Source organism: Cebus imitator, unplaced genomic scaffold (genome assembly GCF_001604975.1).
Source record: "Cebus imitator isolate Cc_AM_T3 unplaced genomic scaffold, Cebus_imitator-1.0 Scaffold20, whole genome shotgun sequence".
In the NCBI taxonomy this organism is placed as follows: Eukaryota; Metazoa; Chordata; class Mammalia; order Primates; family Cebidae; genus Cebus; species Cebus imitator.
This window is the reverse complement of record NW_016107335.1, coordinates 9,539,318-9,558,779: the sequence shown is the minus strand read 5'-3', so window position 1 is coordinate 9,558,779 and position 19,462 is coordinate 9,539,318.

Below are 19,462 nucleotides of genomic sequence, written 5' to 3'. Positions count from 1 at the left end.
TGTTTTGCCTATTTTCACAAATGTGTATGAGACTTTTCCATAAGTTAAAAATTAATAAAGTTACCATAATTTCACTTTAAAAACAAGTTACAATATAAAAGAATAAATTTACAATACTTGCCACAGATAAAGGAATGGTATTCGGATTGTATAAAGAAATCCTATAAGTCAGTAAGAAAAAGACCAAGGATCCAATGTAAAAATGAGAAAAGGGTTATAAACAACCCTGAGAAGGAAACCAAACAGATAATATAAGAAAATATATGCTTAAATTTAATGGTTTTATATAAATGTTTAAACTTATTGTCTGAAAATAAAAATTAAGGAAAGAATAAACAGCCTTAACCAAGAAAGAAATCCCATCATTTGCAACAACATGTATGAACCTGGAGGACCATTATGATAAATGAAATAAGCTAGCACAGAAAGACAAATAATGCATGAGCTCACTTAGATGTGAAGTCTAAAATAGTTGAACTAATAGAAGTAGAATGGTGGTTGCCAGGGACAGGGTGATTGAGATGTTGGTCAAAGGATACAAAGTTTCGTTAGATAGGAGGATTGCATTCTGCACATTTATTGTACACGATGTCAATGGCTAATGTTAATTTACTGTATACTTGAAAACAGCCGAGAGTAGATTTTAAGCATTCTTACCACACACACAAAAATGATACGTATGTCAGGTCTATACCCTGAAGAACAATTTTTACATCCATGTAATGAGAAATGTGCTATTATATTCGAAGCGTTCTTGTTTGTAAGCAAGAAAAACTGCAGAAAACATCAAACTATATTAACAGAGAAACATAAAAAAAAATAATTGTGGTGTATTCTTCATTCTTTAGAACATTGTTTTAGAGACATGGTCGTGCTATGTCACCCAGGCTGGAGTGCAGTAGCAAAATCATAGTTCACTGTAACCTCAAACTTCTGGGCCCAAGTGATGCTCCCGCCTCAGCCTCCCAATTAGCTAGGACTCAGGCACTTGCCATCACACCCGGCTAATTTTTGTTGTTGTAAAGATGGAGATCTCCCTAAATTGCCCAGGCTGGTTTTGAACTCCTGAGCTCAAGCAATCCTCCCTTCATGGTTTCCCAAAGCATTGAAATCACAGGCATGAACTACCATGCCTGGCTATATTATAATAAAGCAGTTAAAATTAATGACTCTTGTATATATTAACCAACGTGTATACATATTTAAAGCGGTATGTTAAATAAAAAGCAAGTTATAAAAACATTCATTGTATGACTTCAATAATATTGTATATTATATATTTACCCATATAAAGCAAAAGTATAAACACATAGAAAAGATAAACATCAAGTTCAATATTATGGTCACATCTTGAGTGTGGGAAATAATATAGATAGAAATCCTTAAATTGGATCTTTGGCTGTTAGATTTCTAAGAGAAAACTGACAAATGGGACAAAATGCTTCCATTTGTTAAATTTGGATCGTGTGTGCTTAAGTGTGAGCTAGTACTTAGTATTTAACACTTTCCTCTGTATTTACATGTTTATTATTTTTAAAAATCAGACCAAAGGAGATATATATTCCATTTGCTTTCATATAGGTACAAGGTGAAATTATTTCATCTAAAATGCAAAGTAAGCTAAGGATGTCTGACTTTAAATATTTCAAGTAATATTTTTGCTAGTTGCTTGTTAGGATTCCAGATTCATAATCTTTTCTAATAGTACAAAATCAAGCAGTTTTGAATTGATTTACCAGGAGAAAGCAAACTGAGATAATTTATTCAATCATTTAAAGCACCTGCTATGAGTGGTGACCTAGTTAAGTTGTAAAATACTACAACTTGTACATGGTTGGGGGTGGGTCAGTGTTATTTCCCTCGAGCTGAGAAATATCTACAGTCCTGCACATGTACCCCAGAACCTAAAGTACAATTAAAAGAAAAAAGAAAAAAAATGATTTTTTGTGTTCACTTCGGCATTACATGCACTTAAAAACAAAATAAAACAAAACAAAAAAACATTAGTTTATACTTTGGGATAAGTTTCCATCTTAAGTTCGCTTCTGTTTTATTAAGGAGGGGCTGAATGCAAGGTATAATTAAAAGATTGTATTCAGCGAGAAACTGACAGCTGTGGTTCACCATTTCCTTCACATTTTTATTGGAAAAAAATTCTATTCATAAAATAAATATCTATGAAAATATTTTAAGATGATATAGCATTTTGTAAAATCAAAATACATTCCTTTGGAAGAAATGAGGAAGAAACATGCTTAAAGTAGCTTACAAATTTCACCTGCATCATAACAGAGAGACACCTTTCTTTCTGCACTGAGAGTTTATTTTCTAAAGTATGGTTTTCAAGATGTCCCTAAGATGTACTCCAAGTTAATGTACTATATTTTTATAATAAGGAACATGAAGAGAAATTAAAGGTAGTTTAGTACATACATTAATATTTTTAGGTGAGTAATCTAAGATCTAAAAAAATTACCAAAGTTTCTCAGACGTGATGAAATTTAAATGTGCAAAGGCCTAACTTCCTTCTACTCTAACTTCTTTGCACTGTTTAATAAATCAAGGAAATGTTGTAGCTTCAGATATCTATTTTGTCATCACTTTGTTTTTTCTCAACACCTCAAAAATGTTAAGATTCTATATTTTTTATTGAGAAATATCCATGTATCTTTAGAATAGAAATGCATCTGGATAAAGAGAGCATCATATTTACCATGAAAACATTAACAGCATCTCTCTTTTTGATCTTTTAAACAAGTCCTGGCTTTACCTTTTCATCTTTCCCCAAGAGAGCTCTTTCATCATTACAATATCAAAAGATCCATCTTAAGTACCATAAAACTGTGGCTCAGAGTATATGGATGGATTTATTCACATATGAAATATACTTGCTTGTGGTTTTCAAAGATGTGATAACATTTCTAGAGATATTGGTATAGAATACTCCAGCAATAAAATGTGTAATGTTCTCTTCCCAGATGCCAATTACACCTTTATTATTACTTCCCTCTGCTGTTCTTGATATTCATTACCATAGTACGTATTGAGTTTGGAAATTCCCTGACTTTTCTTTTTTAAGCTACTCTTCTTCTATAATGCAGATTGAGCCTCCCACCAACCCCCATTGCCAGAAAGCTGAACAAAGTGAATCCCTTCTTTCTAGATGAGTCAGGTGTACGTCTTTATGTTAGAACAGTGATCTGTAAAAGATTAAATTAATTTATCTACTTCTGCTAATTATTTTGGGATAACAAAAATGTGCTAGCATATAAATGATACTTTTATCTTGGTTCGTTCTGCTCTTCCTTATAGAAATTATTAAAACTTAACTCTAAGGCTTAGTACAAATTAAAGCTAATTTTTCCATGCAAAGTTTTAATATGGCTTCATTCCTGAAATGTTTGACCTGAACTAATACAATTTTTTAATAATTATACTCAGAGTTTTTACATGTTACTTTTTATTTCTTCAATGTTACTATTATAAATTTTGCCTTAGAATACACATTCCTTTAGGAATTTAGCACAGGGACGCATGTAGATAATGCCATGAGCACCCTCTGGGCAGTAGCTAATACAGCGGAAGAAAATAGATCAATCCTTACTGAGTCTGCAGAGGTTTCACATTCTAGAAATTAGGACAGCCAATTCATTAGATACCATCCTGATCATTAAATTTATTGGATATGATCCCAACCATTGAAAAGACAAATTTATAAGCTTCTTATATGCAGAATCAAGAAAAACCAAAAAGAAATCACTGTACTGTATTGTGATACAGTGTATGATTACATTTCAAAATTCTAAAATGAGTGATCTATATGTTGAGGGTATTTAATGGTATTGTTACATACTGCTCACTTATTAGTTTTCTGGCTTCGTGGAAAATTATCTGCCTTCTCTGAGGATTGGTTTTATTGTGTACATGGTGAAGAAACTGCCTCTTCTACAAGGGAGTAAGACTGAGTGAGGTCCTGTAGGAGAAAGCCTCTGAAGTAATTTACCCCTATTAACCTACGTGATTCATGCTGAAAGATTTAAAGAAGCTTCTGCTTTATTGATAGGCATGACAATTTCTCTTTTTCTGCCATCAAACTTCTACGTTACAAAAATTTACACGAGAGTAATTCCTAGGCTGGAATTTTGCATTTTCTGTAATTTTTGTGCTAACTAGAGGATTTTGAAACCTGTGCCAATGGCATTCTCTGCCTCAGGAGAAGATGGATGTAGCCTCAAATAAAATAAGTCAATTGAACCTCTAAAAAAGTTAAAAAATATGTCATAGGGATACTGACCTGAAATCTAAAATGCTTTCAATTTGGAAACACCACATTTGACAGAAAAAAAAAAAAATTGTGAACCTCTGAATTGTTTGCTTGAAGACAGCCTTAGTTTGCATGGGCTGTTGTCACAAAATATCCAAAAATATTACCATCTGGGTGACTTGAACTACTAATATTTATCACAGTTCTGGAGGCTGGAAAGCTCCAGATCAAGGTGCTGGCTGATTTGGTTCTTGGTGGGAGCTTGCTTCTGTACTTGCAGACTTTATCATTTTTATGTGACATCTCACGGCAAAAAGTAACATTTCTTTTGTGTCTGTTCTAATAAGAGCATTAATGTTATCATGAGGGCTCTACCTTCATTGCCTAATTACCTCCCAAATGCCTTACCTTCTAATGCCAGCACATTAGTGTTTCAATAAATGAATTTGAGGGCAACATAATTCAGTTTACATCAAATGCCAGCAGTTAAACCTGATAGGCATGGGCCTAACTTCTTACATGAGTCACTAAGTAAGAAATGATAATAGCAGTCAATAGTAACTTTTTTATGTGAAATGTTACTGTCATTTTATAGCTCATACTTGCATAGTATTGTATATACTATTTGCTAAGTACTTTATTAAAGCTTCACACACATTAATTTATTTAATCCCACAACAATCTATTGAGTCAGGGCCATTGTCTCCCCATATGGCAACAGGAAGAGTTCTGTAATTTGCCTGATATCACAGAGCTGTTTAGAGAAAGACTGAAAAGAGGCCGGGCGCGGTGGCTCAAGCCTGTAATCCCAGCACTTTGGGAGGCCGAGGCGGGTGGATCATGAGGTCAAGAGATCGAGACCACCCTGGTCAACATGGTGAAACCCCGTCTCTACTAAAACTACAAAAAATTAGCTGGGCATGGTGGCGCGTGCCTGTAGTCCCAGCTACTCAGGAGGCTGAGGCAGGAGAATTGCCTGAACCCAGGAGGCGGAGGTTGCGTGAGCCGAGATCGCGCCATTGCACTCCAGCCTGGGTAACAAGAGTGAAACTCTGTCTCAAAAAAAAAAAAAAAAAAAAAAAAAAAAAAAAAAAAAAAAAAGACTGAAAAGCCAGTGATCTCCTACTGCAGTCTTAATTACTACATTTTACTGTTACGACGTGTTTGTGGCTCTAAAATGATACAGTTACACCAAGAGAGAAGAACTGAGGACTACAGGCTTAAGCAACTCCCTGAAAAGGGCTTTGGACTTCCAGGTCAAATTCCACTGTGGCAGAGCCTGTGGCACATTAAGAGCAGTATGGACACAATAGAGGGCTGAGAAGAGACCCCAGATTGTCCTAGTGCCTCCAGAAATTGCCCTGACCTATCCCACCGGTGTATATCACCTGTGTGGTTGAGCGGGCTACAGGAGTAGCCTAAGGGAGGAGGCAAAATGAGGAGGGCAGGGCATGTAGAAAACTGGCTACCAAAGCACGGAATGAGCCATGCCTCTACGGAAGCCACTGTGCAAGCCGTCCAAGACTTTGCCTGTTAGGGCATTTAAATGGTGCATTGCCAGTTTCTAGTACTGTCTTATTTTCCATATTTCAGTAATAGGAAATTAGAGCACAATGCTCAAGAGGACAGTGTAACAAGTATCAAAATGAGACCTTCTAGGTGGCAAAATTCACACTATTTATTATTCCTAATCCTCTCGCAGTGTTTAGAAGGGTTAGGGGGACCTAGCCTGTGTTTTCCTGCAGGTTGGATTCCCTCAAACCTGGATGCAAACTGCTACTTAAAAAACATTAGCGTTTGCTTTCCAGTGTCCAACATCTCAAAGCTTGTAAATGTGCTGAATGCAGAATACAGCTGACTCATTCAACTCAGAACATTTTCTCAGAAAAGTTTCTTAGTTTCTTGGGATTCTGCACTGTGTTTAAGCAATACCTCAGCATACACTCAAAAGTGGACACTAAGAAAAAAAATTGTCTTGTGGAAATCCTAGACTGGTTATTTCTATGGATACGTGAAATGCAAAGAAGTCACGCTGTTGGAACCTCTCACCTCCTCCTCCAGCTCCATCAGCAGCCCAGCTTCTGTTTCATCCAGGTGGAATCTGCAGTATGAAAATGCAGAGCCACGACAGTCATCAGAAAGGCTTGTCTATTTCTTTAGCTGTATGTGCATTTTATTTAAAGTTTTCTAGCTGCTGCTTCTCATCTCTGTCCCATTTCAACTCCATTCATTTTGATAAAGCTTCTTGTTTCTTCTACTTCTCCCCATTTCCGATAAAGTTTGGAACTTGTTTGTACACAGCACCTGAAAGATAAAGTACAGTTTTATCAAGAAAAATATAGTTTCTCTGTTAATGAATATGCTATAGCTATATACTTATTTGTGTATGCATGTAAATATATTTTATTCCTAGGAAGTCATTTAAAAATTAACTGTTAATGTAGTCTTCTCAATGTGAATATAATTAGAAGTTATAATTTCAATTAAGTTTGTGTCTGTCTATCCACACAAAGAAGAAAACAGATGCAAAGCAATAATCCTAATACTTCAGGCAATAGACTTTTATTTAACATGCCCATCATAAAAATACCTTACCAAAAATAATAGATTATAAGGGTGCACTAGATACTGAATTCTTCAATAGCATAACTCTTTGTTACATGAAGTTACTTATTGTTTAGCATTAAGAAGGTCCTAGCTGGGCCTTAAGAATGTAAACATTCTCATGGTTTAAAAATTCTCAGTGATTTGAAATTTTCAGATATGTCCTGAACTTGCTGGAGAGTTTAAAAATATTACATATATATACATATGTATATATACATTTACATATATTTCTAAATATGTAAATTTATATTACATACACACATGTGTATTTATATTTATATATACATATATAAATGTGTATATACTATACACATAGTAGATACATAGGATAATGTATAATATATGGAATATATATCTAAACAAAAATTATTTATTAAGTTAGATTTAGAAATATATACATGTATATACATATAGAAATATATACATACACACACACACACATGCACACACACACACACACACACACACACACACACACACATACACACATTTCTAAATCCAGGCTCTTTTATAGGATGTCGTATGTTCCTATGGGAAATACGGTAGCAGAAGTAACTACAGACACCTATTTAGTCAGCTTCTGAGCGACCCAAGGTAAGAAACTTTCTATGACATGCTTTGTATGACTGCTTTAAACTTTTTTTTCAAAACTACAGCTACAGGTTTTAAAGATTTCTTTGAAGCAACTGAAGAGTGAACTTTAATTCATGTTTTTTAAACAAAGGTTATATGAGACTTACAGCAGTCTTACAAAGGGAGAATATCAGCAAGAATTGCACATTGCACTCGGAGTGCAACTGACTTTCAAATTTCTCTACAGGTATTATTTCCCATGAATAGGAACAAAGAGCAAAAACAGTTAAAAAAGCATATTCAAATGTGTGCATAAAAAGGCATGGTAAATGAATACTGTTTAGTTTGCTGACATAATTACTTGAATGTAATTTTTATGAGTCGTAGAAATCTTGGCATTTTCACTGAACCAGATAATTAGACTCTGAATAGAACAGGGTCAGAATAATTAATACATCAAAACTAGATGAACTTTTTCTAATTATTTTTATTTAATCTCTATTATAATTATTGTTATACTCTGCTGAGCACGATTGCCTCATGTTCATAGATTTGAATGCAGTCTTATAGTTGCATCCTGGGACTTTGTGGAATATTAACAAACCGTGGCCTGGAGAAATTAGAATGGTGTAGTTTCATGATGGAATTCTAAATTGGAATTTCATATTTTTCTATATAGTGGCACAAAATTTGTTTCATAATCATAAAAATATGAATTTTAAAACAAAAGTCTACTTTCCTTTCAAGTTACATTTCTTCAAAGCTCAAGAAAAATTATTGTCTCAGAGTATTTTTTTTTAAAGGCACGTCATCAGTTATTCAATTCATGTGAAATTTGCTGAAAGGTGATTGCATTACATTTTTCATTATTTGAGAGTTTTTAATATCATGATAAATCTTAATCATTTTAAGGCGAATGTATCGACAGGCAGTTGAGATCATTACCGACTATAATTAAAGACTTTGAAATTCATGTTAGAAAGTAATGGTGTAACTTTCTGGTGGGGATGATAGCGGCTTAACTGTGCCCAACCTTTAAAATAGCCATGATAATGCAGAAAAATAAGTTACGACAGCCGATTAAACCAAGAAGACTCGTAAACTATTTTAAAATTTCAGAGCTGAAAGATTATATAGGCCAGTTTATTAAGTGATAGGAGGCTAGCTCATGTTTGAATATCTAAAATAGGAATGCTGTAATATAAAGAGGAAGCTTCAAAAAAGATTTTATCCATCAAAAAAAGTATCCAATAAAGACTGTTGTCCAAGGCACCAATGAGAAAGCTTGAGTTCCCTCTTAATTCTCGGTCATTATTTTAGAATTAGTCAAAACTGCCTTCTCATCGTCTTGTCATTCTGGACTCTCCATCTCCACTCTATGGAAGTCCACAACTTCCTTCTGTACGGGACTGAAAGTTGATGTGGTTTACGGAGCATTACAGCCTTCGACATAAAGGAATAAAGAGGTATTAGTAGACTGCTAACCCTGAAAAGATCCATTCTGAGGATTTACAGAATGCTTAGAAGTATTTAGGAACCAATACATCTGGTAACGTTAACAATGCAGGACCACAGCTGCAGGATAATTGCTGCCTAACTTTTGTGGAATTGAGCTGTTTAAATGTTTGTTCCATCCTGGAATTTGTCTTAAAAAGCTATACATCAACAGTGGGGCCAGGGTTGGGGGTGGTGTGCAGCTCAAATGTTTGTGAGATTCGGAGAACACCAATATAGACAATGACATCTATCAAACAGAATAATGCCCTTTGCAAATATTAACAGTGTGAGTTTTTACTTCTTTTAATAATTTTTTTAAACATCAAAGTTAAGTGAATGAATGCAGTTTTCATGTAAGAAAAAACTATTTATCATAAATAAGTAAAGTAAAAATAAAATGAGAAAAATAGAGAAAAGGAAGAGTGTTGAACTATAAACACTGCTGGCACAAATCTAAAAAGAATGCAAGACAGAAGGTATCACAATGGAAAAATTAAAATTGGCTTCAGCTGCAGTGAACAACATAATTGACGTTGTAGAAAATGAAGTCACTAATAAAGTAGACAGTTCTCTAAAAACACCAAGAAAATATATAATAACAAAAATAAGAGCTGGAACAGAGGAGGGAAAACAAAAAATAAAAATACATAAATCATTGGCTTCTACTGAGAATGAATCAAAACAATTGAAGCTAAACAATCATTCTTTAGAAGAAAATACTTTTCATAGTTAAAAACAAACAACCAAACAGAACAACAACAAACGACATGACTTGAATTTACAGGTCAAAACTGTTCTCTAAATGCCACACAAAGTTTTTTTTACAAAAGTAACTTAGAATAAAATTGGCAAAGTTGTTGAATTTCAAGTTTTTAAAGGAAAAAAATTACAACCATTTGGGCAAAAAGTAAAAAATTTACACTGGTTTCCAATTCTACTTAACTCAGTGCCATAATATGATGCAATAGTGAGATAAAGTTTTGAGAGAAAAATATATAATCTAAGGATATTTTAACCAAGCGCAAACTAATTTATGTGCTCATATAACACTGACCTCCCTGCTCAGATATGCCAAATTTAGAACATAAACTGCTCATGGATGCTTGCTTTGAAACTTTTATTTAAAAGATGTCCATCAGCAGGCTAAGAGATGGATAATATTTTTAAATTAATGAATGGGATATGTGAATGTGAAATTACTGTGGTACTTACTGTTTTAAAATTTGTTTAATAAGCACTCCCTGAACAATTGTTGAATTTGTGAATATATTTAAATAAGATATTAAGTATAATATATTTAATATATAATTTATAAATTACAATATATATAAAAGATTAATATATATTAATATATTTAAACAAAATTATTCCTTCAAGGAATATTTCAATGGGGGGTTCTGGTAGGATACGGAAATATGGAATAGAAACAACTATCATATAAAGCAAAATTTTTTCTAGTGCAATACAGTATTCACAAATACAGTATTACCATGTCAAAGGAAGGCAGTCCATTACCAACACAATCAGCTATCATGATTTAGCTTTGAAAACAGGCAATATACATTCTTGGGTGCTTTTTCATGCACCCCAGATCAAGTATTCTTGGTCACCTAGGATACAATAGCATTATTAAAATTCCTACTTATGGAAAAGATTACTCTAGAACAATCTACCTTAATAGTAAAATCAATGTGTTAGGAACGATGTATGATAGGAATAATTAGGACACGTTCACTGAAAATTAAGTCGTTTTGAAGAGTTGATGGCCACCATATATGATGTCAATACAGGAGAAACATTGATAACATCTTAAGCTTGTTACTCTGTACAGCAGAATAAATTCTAATACTGCAGTACTTAGCTATGGCAATAAGTTAGATTCTTGTAGATATAAAGTTATTAATATACATGACACTTTAATTTTTTTCTATGGAGTCTCACTCTGTCACTCAGGCTAGAGCGCAGTGGTGCGATCTTAGCCCACTGCAACCTCTGTATCCCGGGTTCAAGTGATTATCCTGCCTCAGTCTCCTGAGTAGCTGGGACTACAGGCATGCGCCACCATGTTTGGTTAATTTTTGTATATTTAATAGAGATGAGGTTTCACCATGTTGGTCAGGCTGGTCTCGAACTCCTGACCTCATGATCTGCTCGCCTCGGCCTCTCAAAGTGCTGGGATTACAGGAATGAGCCACTGCATCCCGCCAGATGCTTTGATATTATGTGTTGAGGGAAATAAGAAAGAAAGACTGGAGGAAAATACCACACAAATAGTGCACGAGCAACTTGCTCTGTGATTTTTTTTACATTGAATTTTTTAAAACTAGATTTCTTTGCTGCTGTATGAGGCATACTGTGTTTCTTTGCTCCTCTTCCATATTAGGTACTATCCTCGTTATACTGAAAAAAATATTGCTTGTATGCTTAAAATATAGAATCTAAAAGGTGTTCATCTAGCCAGGCGCAATGGCTTATGCCTGTAATCCCAGCACATTGAGAGGCTGAGGCAGGTGGATCATGTGAGGTCAGGAGTTCAAGACCAGCCTGGCCAACATCATGCAACTCCCGTCTCTACTAAAAATAGAAAAATTAGCCAGGTGTGGTGGCACATGCCTGTAATCCCAGCTACTGGGGAGGCTGAGGCAGGAGAATTGCTTGAACCCGGAGGTTGCAGCAAGATCACACAAGTGCACTCCAGCCTGGGCGACATAGTGAGACTCTGTCTCTAAATAAATAAATAAATAAATAAATAAATAAATAAATAAAATCCTTTATCTAAAAGTCATTAAATGGGGTGATTTCTATTTAGAAAGAGTCTATATGTTTGTCTGCAAGTTATTAGTTATCTGGAATTCCTGTTTGGGGGGAGGTTTGAGACGGAGTTTTGCTCTGTCACCCAGGCTGGAGTGCAGTGGCACGATCTTGCAAAATTCCTGTTTTTGCTTTCATGTTGCTAGGATTTTAATCTCATTCTACCTGGTTTATGCGTAAGAACCTAGATTGAAAAAAAATAGTCTTATGTCGTATTTTCTTTCATTAGTACAACATCCGTCTTGAAACTCTTCTGTCTCCAATCTCTGGCAGTTGATGCCAATGTCTCAGATGCCTGATGGGCTTCCTGGCATTTTTGTAATGTATCAGAGAGTATTGGCTTGCAAGTGATAGAAGAAAATAGAGCCAAAGATCTGGGCTTTCCCATTCGGCAGCTCTTTATCATCAGTGCTCGCCTTTGAATTGTTCACTATTCTTAAATCATAAAAGCACTTCTGCAAACATTTTAAAGATCTTAGTTCAAAAACATTTTTTTTATGTAGTTTAGAGACCCACAGAGAAAGTGAACTTTCAGGAAGACCGGTTCAACCCAGAGAATGAGGAAATGGCTGAGAACAAATATTAACCCAGTGAAATGAGTATGAAGAAGGCCAAGCAGGAACAGAGGCAAATTATGGAATCCGTGCATTTTTTGGACTGAGAATTTCCTTTGGCAGTGCCTAGGGAACCATGAAGGCCGGGGAAGGAGAATGCAGACTTAAAAATACATCATCACTACATAGATAGCCATTTGTCAAAGAACTTTCCAACTATGAAAAACTTTAAGAATTTGCCTGACTTTTATCATTTACTTGTATCAGAATTTGAACTCCTACTTTATGTACATAATGCCTAAACACATAAACACCCTGCAAATAAAAACTGCAACCTCCTGGAATGTGGAGCTGCTTTCATTGCTGGTCTAGAAGAACTTTTCTCAAACGTTCTCTAAAGTGAATGCTTTACCTTACTAACAACCCACACCACTGCTGCACAGGCCAACCACAGAACAACAGAGATTGGGCAAATCACAATCTACATTCATCTTTAAGACCTTACAGGGCAGGGTTCTCTCTGCATTTTTGTTTGTTTGTTTAAGAGATACAGTCTTTCTCTGTCCCTCAGGCTGGAGTGCAGTGGCAGGATCTTGGCTCACTGCAACCTTCCTGCTTCCTGCGTTCTAGCAATTCTCCTGCCTCAGCCTCCAGAGTAGCTGAGACTACAGGCACATGCTGCCACACCAGGCTAATTTGTTGTATTTTAGTAAAGACTGGGTTTCACTGTGTTGCCCAGGCTGGTCTCAAACTCCTGAGCTCAGGCAATCTACCCGCCTCATCTCCCAAAGTGCTAGGATTACAGGCGTTGAGCCACCATGCCTGGCCCTACACTGTCTTCTTCCGTGGGTTGGTGGTGATGTGTGTGAACAAGTGACAAACCCAGTGATAACATCTTTAATATTCTATTCATTTAATGACATAATTAATGCAACTGGCATTATTGTTGGGCATTAATTGGCAAACATATAAGTTGCAGGAAAACGCCATCCTGTGCAAATTTATACACATACACATGCACGCACACACACACACAATCTCCCAAATTGCCACATCAAGTTGTAGCCCTATCTGAGTTATGTGGTCCTAGAAGTCATGTGTCTTCTTGTATATGTGTGTTTTCAATATTAAGATGAAATATCAATGTTTTAGAAGCATTATAAGCAATCAATGTTTTAGAAGCATTATAAGCAATCAATGTTTCAGAAGCATTATAAGCAATGATTTCATAAAATCTGAAATATCCTTTTATGATCTAAGATATTTTAAATTTTAAAGTTACTTGTCAGATATAAGGTCAACAGATATGAAAAAGAATATTTAGGATCTCACTTTCCATTTCCCAAGATTTCAGATTGGGCTATTTCTTCAATCTTTTGAAGTCATAAACCTTTGACTAAATTTTCCATAGATAAATTGAAGCTGAAATTTAGGATTTTAAAAATGAAAACTACAAAAGGTGGAGTACTTGGAAATTGTTCAAGTTTTAAAATCATAGATCAATATATACATTTAAAAAGGGAGATTGCTGATCCCCAAGGGGAGTGATTTTAGCTTGAATTATCTGTTGGATTTCATATATTAGACATGCTTTCATACATATGTCATATATATGAAATGTCATATAATAGTATTTCATGTGTATATGACAGTATTGCAAATTTTCCTTACTGTATATAAATGAAGTTTAGTCCATACAACTTTAGTTTTTAAATAAATAGAAAATTAAAATATGCACCAAACAGTTTTATGCTATTTATTTATATCTAGCTTTGTGATGCAAGTGAAGCAAGTTTTACAAATTAGTAATTTTACTCAGCCAATTATCTTAGAGCACAAAGTATCTGCCTTGCTTGTTTTCAAACGCTCCTGAATGAGGCCACACTTCTACGCAAGAATCTGCCAGTGCCGTGGAAAGACAGAAGCAGTCCCTTTGGGTTCCCTTTTTATGTTTGTTTTTTTGAAATGGAGTTTTGCTTTTTTTGCCCAATCCAATGTGAAGTGGTGCTATCTCAGCTCACTGCAACCTCTGCTCCGGGTTCAAGTGATTCTCCTGCCTCAGCCACCCAAGTAGCTGGGATTATAGGTGCCCACCACCAAGCCTGGCTAATTTTTTTTTTTTTTTTTTTTGGTAGAGACAGGGTTTCGCCATATTGGCCAGGCTGGTCTCAAACTCCTGACCTCAGGAAATCCACCCACCTAGGCCTCCCAAAGTGCTAGGAATACAGGCGTGAGCCACCATGCTCGGACCCCTCCCGGTTCTTAACCAGGAAATCCCAATGTACTTGACTGGTTTGTTATCTCATAAGTGTATGGACTTCTTGTGGGAAGCAAACAAAAAAATAAATGTTCAAAAACGGGCTTTATCTTGCCTAGTTTGTTTTTACAAATCCAAATATATCCGTGTAAAGTTTATACAATTTGATCTGGTGACAAAATCTGTGCATGCAAAATTAAAAGTGCCTCATATTAACAGAGATTTTCTTTTTAAATGCCTAGTATTCAATGGATAATATATGTTAATTCAGCTTGTGTTTTTGTGTTGTGAAGAATAAAAAAACTTAATTTGAAATTTGGTATTTAAAAACATTTTTTCCTATGCTAGCTAAACTTAAACATACTATAAAATGCTTCAGAATTCCCATTTTAGTTTTGTTGTTTCGTTTTTTTTTTTTTTTTTTTTTTTTTTTTTTTTTTTTTTTTTTTTTTTTTTTTTTTAACCATATCATCTTCTGTAAGAGGGGCATAAATGTCATTTTCACAACCAAATGAAAGATGTATAAGAGGTCTAATACAAACTGTAATTAGAAATCAAATAATTGTAAAGGTTAATTATTAAGTTTTGTTCACTAGAAAAGCATGGCATGGTGTTTGCCAAGGTTATTTTTTATGTTAAAATAGTAATAAACAGGAATAGACAAGGGTGCTTCCTGAACTAAGGATAACTAAATTTATCAATATTGATTTATTTCATATATATATATACAAATTTTCTCCCTTTTTATTTTACTTTACAAATATGATCATTTTACTCCACTCATCTTTCCCATCCATATAAGTCAGCCAAGTTATTTGGCATGAAATACTTCCTTCTCCGAACAGAAGTGATACATTGTTCCAGATAATATGTAACAGCTTCATTATTATCATTAATCTTTGAATAAAAATTTAGATATTTGCATATTTTATCACCATGCAAATTCATTGTAAAAACCTTTATCTTCTTTAGTATATCTAAAATAATGTTTTCCAAAGTTTTTTTTTTCCTTATTGTAAGTTTAAAACAAATTAACTCTGGAAAATTAAACTGTCTTCAGCTAGTTGTCTCAACTACAGACATTTATTTGAAATGCGTATGCATGTCAGAATGTGTGTGTATATGTTGTGAGAACAAGTGGTTTAGACTATAAAATGCTGAAAAAAGTGAGACTATTCCTGCCATATGGTAGAAAGTGAATCCATATCAAGCATATTTTTGAGATGTTGGTCCTTTGCAAGCTTCATCATTCAGTGGCAGAAAGGAATCTGCTGCCATATTTACACTTCCATCTCACTTCCTTTTCACTTTCTTTGCAACCTTTTTTCTCCTTATGAACTTGGCATTTTATTGAACATCAAGTTCCCAAAAAGTGATCGCAAGTAAGGAAACTTTGATGGGCTGCCTTGGCATCGGATGCACTAGAAAACAAGAGATCCCAAAGGAATGTGAGATGTGTGCTGGAGACCCACCCCAGCATATTTACACTTTGATATTCTGAGAAACTTAGAACACAAGGATTGTGGCACTAAACCTCATCGAGGGTACCCTGCGCATTTTAGAGACAAAAGCTGGCATTGCCATCCAGTGGCGACTTTAGGTACTGCATATTCAACCAAACCCCGTTTGTTTTGCTTAGAAAGTAAATAAATAGACACTGCGTCTTAAACAGAAAATAAAATAGAATGGCTTTATCTTCTCCCTTAACAATTCAATGTATGTAATAAGCAAGTAGAAGTAGTTGTTAAAGTATCTTTCATTTTAAGTTTGAGTTTTACTATTTTCCCTCTAGGTTTGGATGTAGGGTGTGTGTAGAATGAACAAATGTTTAGGCAAAATAAAGATTTACTATTTTTGAACAAAGATTTAAAGTGTTCAAAATAGACTCCAAATGAACATATTTTTGTAAGATTGGGGTATTTCCAGTGGTTAAAAATCCCAATGGTTTGGCCCATTTTTAAAAGAAAGAAGTACTATTAACTCAAAAATGTATTGATAGGGACTCACAAAAAGTTGTGATTATACCAACATAAGCTCTCCAACTTAAAGGGTACAGTTCATGTGTGTGTGTTTAATAAACACATTAACTAAAAGAAGAATATAGAAAAGGTTTTTCCCATTGTCAGTTTGATGTTGAAGGGCACACTGTTTTTTATGTTGTTTCTGACTTCTGCATTTATTCCACATATATCAGAGACATTTCTCCCATTTTCTGGGTAAATTGCAAAGGAGGTCTCACCCAGACTCCTTAGGTTTGAATTGGTTGACAATTTAAACATCCCTACTTTTCAGCAACTTGTACTTTTTTAAAAAAATAGCATTTTATTTTTCCTTCAAAGCACACATTTCCCAAGCCCTTCAAAGAGCTGGACTGATTAATGCGTGTCTTTAATAGGCTTCAGGGGGGTTATCCCGGACGCCTGGTATACGTTCAGGGGTCCCCTCCTTCTTTATTTACCTGTTGTGTGTTATTAGCTCCTGCTTTTCTTTTAATGTTACAAACTCGGCATACTTTTTGTAGACATTGCTTTTCAATGTTGCATTACCATTTGGTTTTCATTCACAGCAGAAGGCTTAAAAGGAGAAATGAGATCTTATACGAAAGATTGTGCTCAGCACTTTTTATTTTGTGGGGGGAAGTATTAATGGAATTATTTCACCTAAGAATTACTTTATGTGGAAGACATTATTTATATTCTTTTATGTGAATACAAATATTATTCACTGTAATATATATTGAATGAATATAATTCATTCAATATAATCCACAAAGCTAAAATGAAAATTGAGCTATCTGAGATTTACTTCCTTGGTGTACACATTCATCAGTCTACACGGGGCCTTTGGCACATGAATAAATGTTCATTGACTTTGGGCTTAGTGGCGTCAGTCATTTTTAACAAACCATGAGCTGCTAACAAGCTTCAAAACTTCAAAAACCAAAGCATATAAAGACAATATGTATAAGATATGTATGCAGTAACACTCTGACTTACAATGACTTCTTTATTTTGAAATAACTATTATTAACCAGAATTAACTGAATGGATCATTTTCATGTATATTCATCAATAAAACAACTTAAATATTTTCTTTAAAAAGAAAAATCATGGGCATTTGTTACCTTTCTGTTTTTCTGCTATATGTTTGCTTAATATGTAAGCAAATGCTTTCCTTCAGAAAAGTTGGAATTCATCCAAATTACAACAACAAAAAAGGTCTGCACACAATTAAGTATTCTTAGAAGTGCTATCCAATGCCCATTTTCTTCTTGTTTGGAGTACATGTGTTTATCTTCCACTCTTCAGGCCTTGAACCTGCATACTGTGTTGTCTTTGCATGGCAATCTGGTTAGTTAATTTAATAAATTAATCATTTTATTACTAGTATTATTTTAAAATGCATGTGTACTATTAATATTTCTGTTCTGATCTTAATTACTGTTTGGAATAATTTAGTTAATAAAGTGAAACCCTGATGTTATTCTAGGATCAGTTTCTGAGAGTTTTGTGATGGCTTTGTCATCAGAAATGCAAGAGACCCAAAGTGACAACAAGAAGTAAGAAGAATAGGAAGACGTGTTAGGAGAGAGCAGGGCAGTGGACCTCAACTGTCCTTTGCTAGGAATTATTGTCACGTACTCAGTGATAACAACTATAGGTTGGAATTTTGCAGTGTGGTTGCCTTGAATTTTAAGCGTGGAAATAAGCCATTTTCGTACCTTTCCCATTGAAAACTGTTTGAAGGCTTGGTATCCTGAAAATCTGCATCTAGGAGATAGATAGTCTAGCACTCTGCGAGTCACTGGGTTGTCCTCTAGGTTATCAGACTGACAGATCACAGAAAGAAGGGTGAATATAGTAATAAGGTATTTTGAGAGACAGAGAACTTTCATTCACCTAGTTTTTATTACAGTATGTTGTTATACTTGTTCTATTTTATTATTAGATATTGTCGTTAATCTCTTCGTGTGCCTAATTCATAAATTAAACTTCATCATAGGTATATATGGATAGAAAAAACATGGTATATATCAAGACTGGCACTATTCACTGTTTTGGGCATCCTCTGGGGGTCTTGAAATGTAGCCCCCATAGATAAGGGAGGGGGGGCTACTGCAAACTTAAATCTGGACTATGGTTATTCCCTCTGCAAATACTTCTTGGAAAGTCATTAAATGAAGGTAACGTGGAGTCCTGAACAAAAATCAGTCATCTTAATAATACTCCAGAGATATTAGGCATTTTAATTACTGGTAGAAAAGCTCTCATCTGATTCTCACTTTGTATTTCCACTTGAAACAGCATCCTAGAATTTCATACCAAGATCTTCCCTTTTGCATGTCTAGACTGCAATGACTAAATTTAAATATATGTAACAGAATTAACTTGAAGAGTTAAGATTGACTGTAGATGAAAAATACAGAATATAATGTGCATTTAACAGAAACTAACACCTGAGCAATGTGTTATGCTTAAATATTTAAAAAGAAAGACTGTATACTGGGAAAATAAGTTATAAAGATGCTACCATTCCCACCCATTGACTCCACATGCCACTACCATCCAATGCCAAAGTCCACAGAATCTGGCCATCAAACATCTATATACGATTTTCATGGAAGTTAGGAGATTCACCTGAATTTATGTAATATCCTATGCTTGTAAATTTGATCTAAATAGAAAAAGTAAGGTACATAATTAAAAACATCAATGAACAGTTGATCCAAAATATGGAAAAGTAAGGATATAAATGGATGTAATCCAGTGTGAAAACAGCCCTCATTAAACATGAAACATCCTGTCCTCCTTTACAATGCGCTTACAAGATTTCCGAATCACATTTAGATGGTAGTTTTAAAAATGTATGAAACTGAATCAAAGTAAAATGATTCACCGC